Source organism: Nanorana parkeri, unplaced genomic scaffold (assembly GCF_000935625.1).
Source record: "Nanorana parkeri isolate BGI_ZX_2015 unplaced genomic scaffold, ASM93562v1 scaffold50, whole genome shotgun sequence".
In the NCBI taxonomy this organism is placed as follows: Eukaryota; Metazoa; Chordata; class Amphibia; order Anura; family Dicroglossidae; genus Nanorana; species Nanorana parkeri.
Genome location: NW_017306318.1, coordinates 2,282,035 through 2,290,182, shown reverse-complemented (window position 1 = coordinate 2,290,182; position 8,148 = coordinate 2,282,035). Strand labels below are relative to the sequence as shown.

General features: G+C 42.1%; 1 pseudogene; it reads left to right on the top strand.

Moving 5' to 3' along the window:
* Window positions 1–278: 278 nt before the first annotated feature.
* Window positions 279–4,001, top strand: LOC108802393 (annotated as a pseudogene).
* Window positions 4,002–8,148: the final 4,147 nt, after the last annotated feature.

The following is an 8,148-nucleotide window of genomic DNA, read 5'->3' as shown; positions in this document are numbered from 1 at the left end:
ATGAGGTACCACCAAACTGAGCCCTAACAACGTGAAGCAATTGGAAATAGGTCAGAAACTTAGTGGGCGATATTCCCACCTCCTTCTGCAAACTAGGAAAGGTAATCAATGTTCTCTCATGAAATAAATGCTGCAGAGACTTAATACCCACTGGCTTCCAGATATCATGTCAACAATCAAGACTGAATGAATGTGTGTGGGTTTTGCATTGAACATCCTTATATTGCATCCCAAGTATAAAAGGCCACATATAAGAAGTATTAATATACAATTTTCTGGTCGGTTGTTCCCCGAGTAGTTTAGAAACTGGAGGCGATGGCGGTGGAGTCCTGGGTGACGCAGGAGGAGATTAAGAAAGAACCAGAGAAGACAATAGACCGGGGGAAGACGTGTCCCCTACTTCTAAGAGTAATCACTACAAACAATGGGAGACATGTCCCGTCCAGTGAACTGCAGATTTATACATGGATGATGCCACTTTGAAGGAGTTAACCAGTTTAGTAAAAGAAGTTTACCCGGAGGCCCGGAAGAAAGGCACACATTTCAGCTTTGCTATTGTTTATCCAGATCTGAAAAGACCCAGCTACAGGCTACAGGATAAAGGAGATCGGGAGTACAGTGTCTGGGAGAAGTATTAATATATTGATTCAAAGAGTACCTGATTGCCTTTGGGAATCCGGAAGGCATTTTTGTTACCTCTGGAGCAGCTTGGTTCACACTTTTCAAGTTCTTTTTCCTTCTTATGGATCATCTGTGGATTTAGGGTTTTGGACTTGCAGGGTGGTCCAAGCTTATTGGTTGGAAGATCACAGCCTTCATGGAAGGCCTTCCAGCTTGAGCATGCCCAATGTTTATCATCCCTCTGTATTTAGGATACAAGGTGTTTATCCTTTATAATTGAGGTGTGTCTTCATTCAACTGATGTAATAGGATTATATCCATATATGTATCATATGTGTGATATTATATGGTACATACATCATACATATGATAGATATAAGGATATAATCCTATTATATGTATCATATGTACAGTATGATGTTACATGATATCCTTGCATGATTTTGATCCCGGTGTTACGTTGGTAACACACACACACACTCAGGCCCAGAAAGCGCACTCATCTACGTACATGGCATAGAGGTTTGATGGCTGCTTTAAGCTTCCTGTGTGACTTTCTGCATAAATGGTTCTCAATGTGAAGTGTGAAGCTTTTTCAAAACAAACAAGTTCGGCATTTGGGGCAGTCGGGGCTCAGCTGGGTTCCTGGAAACATCATTCTTTGCCAAGCATCCAGCGCCAGGGAAGGTTAACTAGGGACGAATTAAATAATCATTTTGCTTCACGGTGCTTGTTGTTTTACAGCTACATTAATGACATTTGGTATGCTTGTAACAGTTTAAAGGGCCACTCAAAGAACGTGTTATTGACCTCAGCCAACTGCTAGTGCTGAGAAAGAATCGAACCATTGACCATTTTCTTCCATTATAGGTATTTATATAGCCCTGGCAATTTACACAGCGCTTTACATACTGTAAATTCACATCACTCCCTGCCTTCAAATAACAATCTATGGCCCCTATCTCACTGGCACACCTACAATCCAAGATCCCTATTTCATAGCCACGCCTACAATCTAAGTTCCCCATGTCATTTGCACACCTACATTCTAAAGACCCTATCTCATTGGCACACATACAATCTAAGGTCCCTATTTTATCAACTTTATTGCTTGGCTAATATTTGGATTGGTCATCGAAAGTGATGTTCCTTTAAAAAAAAAAAAAGAAGAGTCTGCTGAAGTAATGTAACATATTTGGTTGGCCTCCATAAATCATCGAGCCCGGTGACCTTTCAGTGTCACACCATAATGTAATATTATTGATCAGTCCGGGCTATAGACTCAGCTGTGACACATACATACAAATTTAAGCGAATCCTTAATATTGCAACGCTGTCACCTTGTGGGAATCCTGAAGGAATAATTATGTTTGGCAATTAACTAAATATTGATTTATAAACATAAATGCAAGAAAGGAACGCAGGATCACAATTATCCGTCTCATGATAGAGTTGTTGCTTTTAGTCATGACTAGATTATGTTTTGTAAAAGGTCAGAATCATTTTAAAAGGTGTCGATAAACAAAAAATCCAGGAGTGTTAAAGGGCCAGTCCACCTTAAACTGAAATTTCAGCTACAAGTAGACTTTATGAGCCTGAATTTCCAAAGTAAGGAGTGTGGGTACGTAAAAAGCATCTCGTGTTGGAGTTTCAATTTACATCCCAACTCCTTGTGTGGCAAATAGGAAAAAAATATTACGGTAGTCCACAACATCTCTAAAAAATCTACTCTGGCTGCTATACTTACCTGATCACCAGCGCTGTCCTCTGCAGACTCAAAAATCCAGTGATGCTGACTCGCTTCCAGTCCAAGTGGAATGACGCCGTCAGTTTTCCTGAGAGTGCAGGGTGTCAAGGCTCCTCCTTGCCCCCACCCTGGACTCACGGGAGATATCCTTGTTCTCTACAACATTCAAGAAGAAACTTGAGAACCTCTCATGTCACATGACTGAACCAAGGACCAATGGGTGGTCCCTCCATTAGACCATCCTCTAACCCCTACATAAACTATTAAAAACTAAGAGTTTGGGGTGGTCCACTGGGGGAGAGGGCAAACGGGAAGAGGGGAGCTCCGAGTCTGGATTTGGGATAAGATAGAAGGATAGGACCTGGTGGCATTGGTAGTCAAGCTAAGGTTGCTGAGGAAGTATAAGCAGATATAAGGCAGACTCTGGAGCATCCATTGATCCCTTCCTCCCAGATGCCTACTTCCAAAAATAATACTGAAGTTTGGCTCAAGACATTCAAATTTTATGAAATTTGGTTTGAATGTAATATTCGATTTTCAGGATCGACTGTGTGAAAGAAGCAAGATATGAAAATTATTTATGCCTGTGAGCTTTGCTTTTGATGAACAATTAAAACAGCAAACAGCATGAAAAACAAGCAAAAAGGTCCTTCAACAAAATCAAACCCAACACATCATTTAAAGCCCACATGACTAGACTAAATCAGTTTTACTTTGGACAGATTATGAATAGAACCAACTCATTGAAAAAGACAATTATCTTTGGAAAAGTTGAGGGGCAAAGAAGAGGATGACCCAACATTTACTAGAAGCCCAGTGGTCTTATTTTGGACATATAACAAGTAGAACCAACTCATTGGAAAATACAGTTATGCTTGGAAAAATTGAACGGTGAAGAAGAGGAAGACCCAACTCATTACTAGAAACACTGATGACTAGACTAAACAGTCTTATTTTGGACACATTATGAGTAGAACCAACTCATTAGAATAGACAATTATGCTTGCAAAAGTTGAGGGGCAAAGAAGAGGGATGACCACCAATAAGAAAGTTAGATACAATCACAAAAAGACTGACGACCCATATATAAAAGACAGATCATTCTGGTGAAACACTATCCATATGTTCGCTAGGAGTCAACATTGACTTGACGGCACTTAATACAAATAATTTTCTTCTACAGTATTATGTATTGCATTAAAAACAGCTAAAATTGTTTAAAGTTTGACATTTCCCCATAAAAGACCTGTACAAAACTCTCTCAAATTGCAAATTCTGCATCAAACACTTTATCTTAGCTAGGTGCCGAACATAACCATTATTTCTAAATGGCTACTTTTTACAGAAAATAACCCTGAAATGTTTTCTCTCTCTGCACAAGTGAGCGACGGCGTTCTGCCAAAACCTCTAAAAACGGATCAATATAACAATTTCTGCCTGTTTCATTTTCACCACCCTGGTAGGAACATTTTCTATCAGAACCAATTAGCTTCATATGAAGCCATCTGAAGTAAATTTTCCAAAGGATTGGGGAGAATAATTAGGACATAGTACCAGTATGAATGGCTAACATGACATACATTTATTTTTTACAGGTTACCCATGCTATCGTTTTGAAGACCAGAAGATGTAGAAGAGCAATATTCGATGAAAGAAGGGGCTTTACCAGTCAACATTAATCCTTGATAGGTCTTTCGACCTGGTGAAACCACTGTCTTAGGACAGTAATTGAGGGAAAGTCTCCCTAACAGAGCCACGGACAGTAGTAAAACCTGATCTCCACTCTACCCAAGACTAAAAAAAATTTAAAAAAAACACAGGTTTTGGTTGGACGCTTTGAGTATGCTACACAATGTGATAAACCAAAGGCATTTTGGAATTCAATCACCAATTCTTTCCCTGGAAAATAACTTCCTTCCCGGTGGGCAGCAGTTACAAATTCATGATTTTCAAGAGCTACCGCCCAGAATCTTCAGAATTCGACATGTCTGTATTTGTTGAAGCCTGGTAATCCTCCATGCACTGTGGTTCCATCTGATGGTCTCTACGTTATTACAGGACACAGCAGAGGCCAGCGGAAAAACCACAGTGTGAAACACAGGTATCCGACATTCCTGGAAGTGCCAAATGCTGAAGAGTCATATGGAGGCTGCAGCGTGGGAATGAAGGGGTGGTAAAAGACATGAGTAGCCAGGCAGGCGAGTATAAGAGCTCTTCAATTGCAGGAGACTTGCATTAAGTTTTTTTAGATACTGACAGGGTCTCTTTAATATACATCTGTCCTGCTACCTCTGGCACTGATCTTTACTTTCTAATGCTACCAAAAAATCTTCTTCATCCAAGACACTTCCGGGTGTTTTGGATACCTGGCTCACAATTGGGTACTGTGTCCCTCCACCAGCCTCCACGTCACTGTCGCGTCCTTTATTAATGTAGGTGTGGCAAATGGAACCACAGAGTGGTGATGACGTACCAGGTATCTAATACTCCTAGAAGTGCTGATTGATGAAGATTCTCTAGGCAGCTGGAACAGAGTGAATTTCAGCAGGCAGCAGGGCAGGTGAGAATTAACTGTTCTTTTACTGGCACACCTTTCTTGTGACTGGGTCAAGTTACAGAGACCTTGTCACCAGACCTTTCATTTCAACAAAAGTCTCGTGAATAAGATTGTACGTGCATTTAATGCATTCTGAGCTTGTCATTTACCTTTAAAGTCCTTCCTTGTGTAGCTATTCAAAAGCCCCGAGACTGCTACCGGGTGCCGCCATCTTGGATGTGATGTCAGCAGCCCCAGTAGTTAAAAGGCAAATTGCAATGGAATGAAAATACATTTTAGGAAGCAAAAACATTTCAAATAAGCATAATAATTTTTCTATCCTATACCTGCAATTTTTTACATTGGTAACGGGGTCTATCTAAGCAGGTTCACACTGTTCACTAATAGCACTGTGCAAAGCAGCAGAGCTCTGATTCGCTTATAGTGATGCCCCTCCCTCCCCCAGTTTGAGTGTTGATCTGCATGGCATTAGAAGAAGCCAATAGCAAGGTCAGTTCAGGTGTTTATACCAGCTTTATGTAAAATACATGGAAGTCCTGCTAGTAGTAGGTATGGCTTTGACCTCCTGCAGGGATAGATAGCGGTGTAGCTTGGGTAGAGTCAAGGAGTGCAGCTTGCGTGTGAATTCCGGAGACCGGAGTCATTGGCAGAGTGGAAGCTTTGGGGCCTAGCCATTAAAATGTAGTAAATTCCAACTTGAGGCTTGCCCTTTGGGATAAAGCCCTTTTTCTCTGCCGAGTGGGCACCACCAGATTAGCAGGAGGTTATGAAAACAAGAATTTCTGTGGGCAAGGACTTGGCCAGCAATGGAAGATGGAATGATGCTGCCTGTATTTCTTCAACTTCACATATGGTAAAAAGGGAGTTAAAGACAGAAGTGGACTAAGTCTCATTATTCCAAAGGAATGGAGGGTAAGCCTTCACCTGGGGAGCAGAGCCTTTGTGACCACTGGTTGTCAAACAGGTGGTGGCCTATTAAGGCAGGGTCCTCCTGCTTGGTGGTGATGCTAGGCTGACCCATGTGCACCATACGAACTGGAACCACTCAGGGGCCTCTCCTGTGTATGTGATGGAGGGCTTCCCAACATGGTCCAAAAGCTTAATGGAGTGGAACTGGAGGGATGGATCCAGTGGTGGAACCCGTCGCTGGATTTGTCCCAAACTCTTCTAAACTACAATCTCCAGCCTGCCTCTGAATTGTGTCATGTATTATAACCCTTAACAAAGAGATCACCTTGGGGTGTCTACTTTCCTAAAAGGAGTCATTTTGGGGGTGTTCGTACAGTCCTGGCATTTTTTGTTTTAATAGACGGTAAAGGGGACAGGTTGTTTTTGTTATTTCTTTTTTTATTTCTATAGTTAAAAAATTAAAAACTCACAGCACTGAAAACTGAAGGATGGTCTGGGAATGAAGGGGCATATACAGGCTGGTACTCCGGTGGTTAAGGAGAGCTGGCGGCATCTTTAAAGATAGAACATTTCTTTTCAACCGGTTTGCCATGCGGCCCGACAGAACAACCAGGGCCGCATTAAACTGCAATTTGTCCTTATCCGGCAGCAAATCACGGCGCGAGAGCCGCTTTAAAACAACAGAGCGCTACATCCCTCGGAGCCGCGGCTATCAAAATGCTTCTGTAGACATCTCCTGAAGCAAGCATTTCGAGAACTTTGATTATCTCAAAATGTACAAATCCCATGTTTCTGTAGTCCATTTATTTTGATATTTTCCACAGATGCAGCGGAAATAAAGGCACTCTGGTAGCTGGAATGCTTTATAGCTTATTGACTGGGAATTTTAGAAAGAGAACAATAAAATTATTTTTGGAGCGGCTAAAGCTCACTAGAGCAGCAGGGAACATTGCATACAGCTTTTGCCGGTGCTGGGAAAAGTAAAAGGGAAGTTCGTTTTAGCATAACAAAGTTGTCTAAAATTTAAAATAAACCCTAACAATGAACTTCTCTTATTTGTTCCAATTTGGTCTGTTAACTATACCATAGTTTTGCTCAATAAATGCAAAGCCCCCCAAAGAAAACATGGATACCGATATAGTAGGGCTGCGTAAATTAACTATTAATTACCCGCTTAATCGATTACAATTATTTTGATCGCTAATGAAAAGACTCACCGGACTCCTCCCCCCTTCCCCAAGTGGATCAGTCGGCTAACGAAGGGAAGGGGGGAGGAGTCCGGTGACGTCAATCTCTGTGACGTCATATGACTCCTCCCCCCTTCCCTTCGTTAGCCGACGGAGCCACTTGGGCCGGTGAGTTTGCCCAAGAAACTTGTTCTGCACGAGCGCCAGCCAAAGCATTGGCCTATACACATACAGCACAGCAATGAAGTAATAAAATGAACTAGGATCACACTAATCCAGCACGTTATTATTCTGAGTTGCCCCACTCAAGCGGCAGCCATATTGAGTGGGGCACGTGAGATTAATAACGTGCTGGATTAGTGTGATACTAGTTCATTTTATTACTTCCTTGCTGTGCTGTATGTGTATAGGCCAATGTAGTTGGATCTGTATGTGCGTTATAATTAATCGAAATTAATCGATTAAAAAACATTTCGATTCGAACACGAAAATTTCAATCAGTACCAGCCCTACTATATAGTGATCTTCTAACTTGCTGTAGGCAGGGCCGGATTTCCTACAAGGCCAACCAAGTAGAGGGGCAGCAGGGGTGTAAAATTCCTATCTCCTGACGCCTGGGACATGCAGTTCCGGGTGCCGGGTGGGTAGTTGTTTTCTACATTTGGAGCTGCTTTGGGCAAGCAGAGCTAAATGTAGAGCGCGGAAGCCACCGCTTGTTTTGTATGCAGCCTGCAGGTCTGCCATTCTTCATTGGGGGGTGGGGTTTGGCGGGTAGGGGGGGGTGCATTGAGGAACCTGGCCTTGGGGCAGCAGAGAGAGTAAATCCACCCGTCTGTAGGGAACCGTCAACGTATATGTATGTACGTGTATATATCTATCAATGATCAAGACCTGGCATTCAACTTTGGCGCAGGCGGGCTCTTCTGGAGACAGGACATGTGACCTGCATAGAGCTCAATAGAAAGCAGTAGGGACTGTCCAGAGCCAGGAGGCTGCAGGCAAAGTTGCTGGAAATATTAACTATTTTCTGATTTAAAAAAAGAGAACTTTTTGATTTCAAGCACTTTGAGTTTCTGCTTTGATTACATATTTCCAAAATGGGTAATTTGAGCAGGATTCCTCCATTC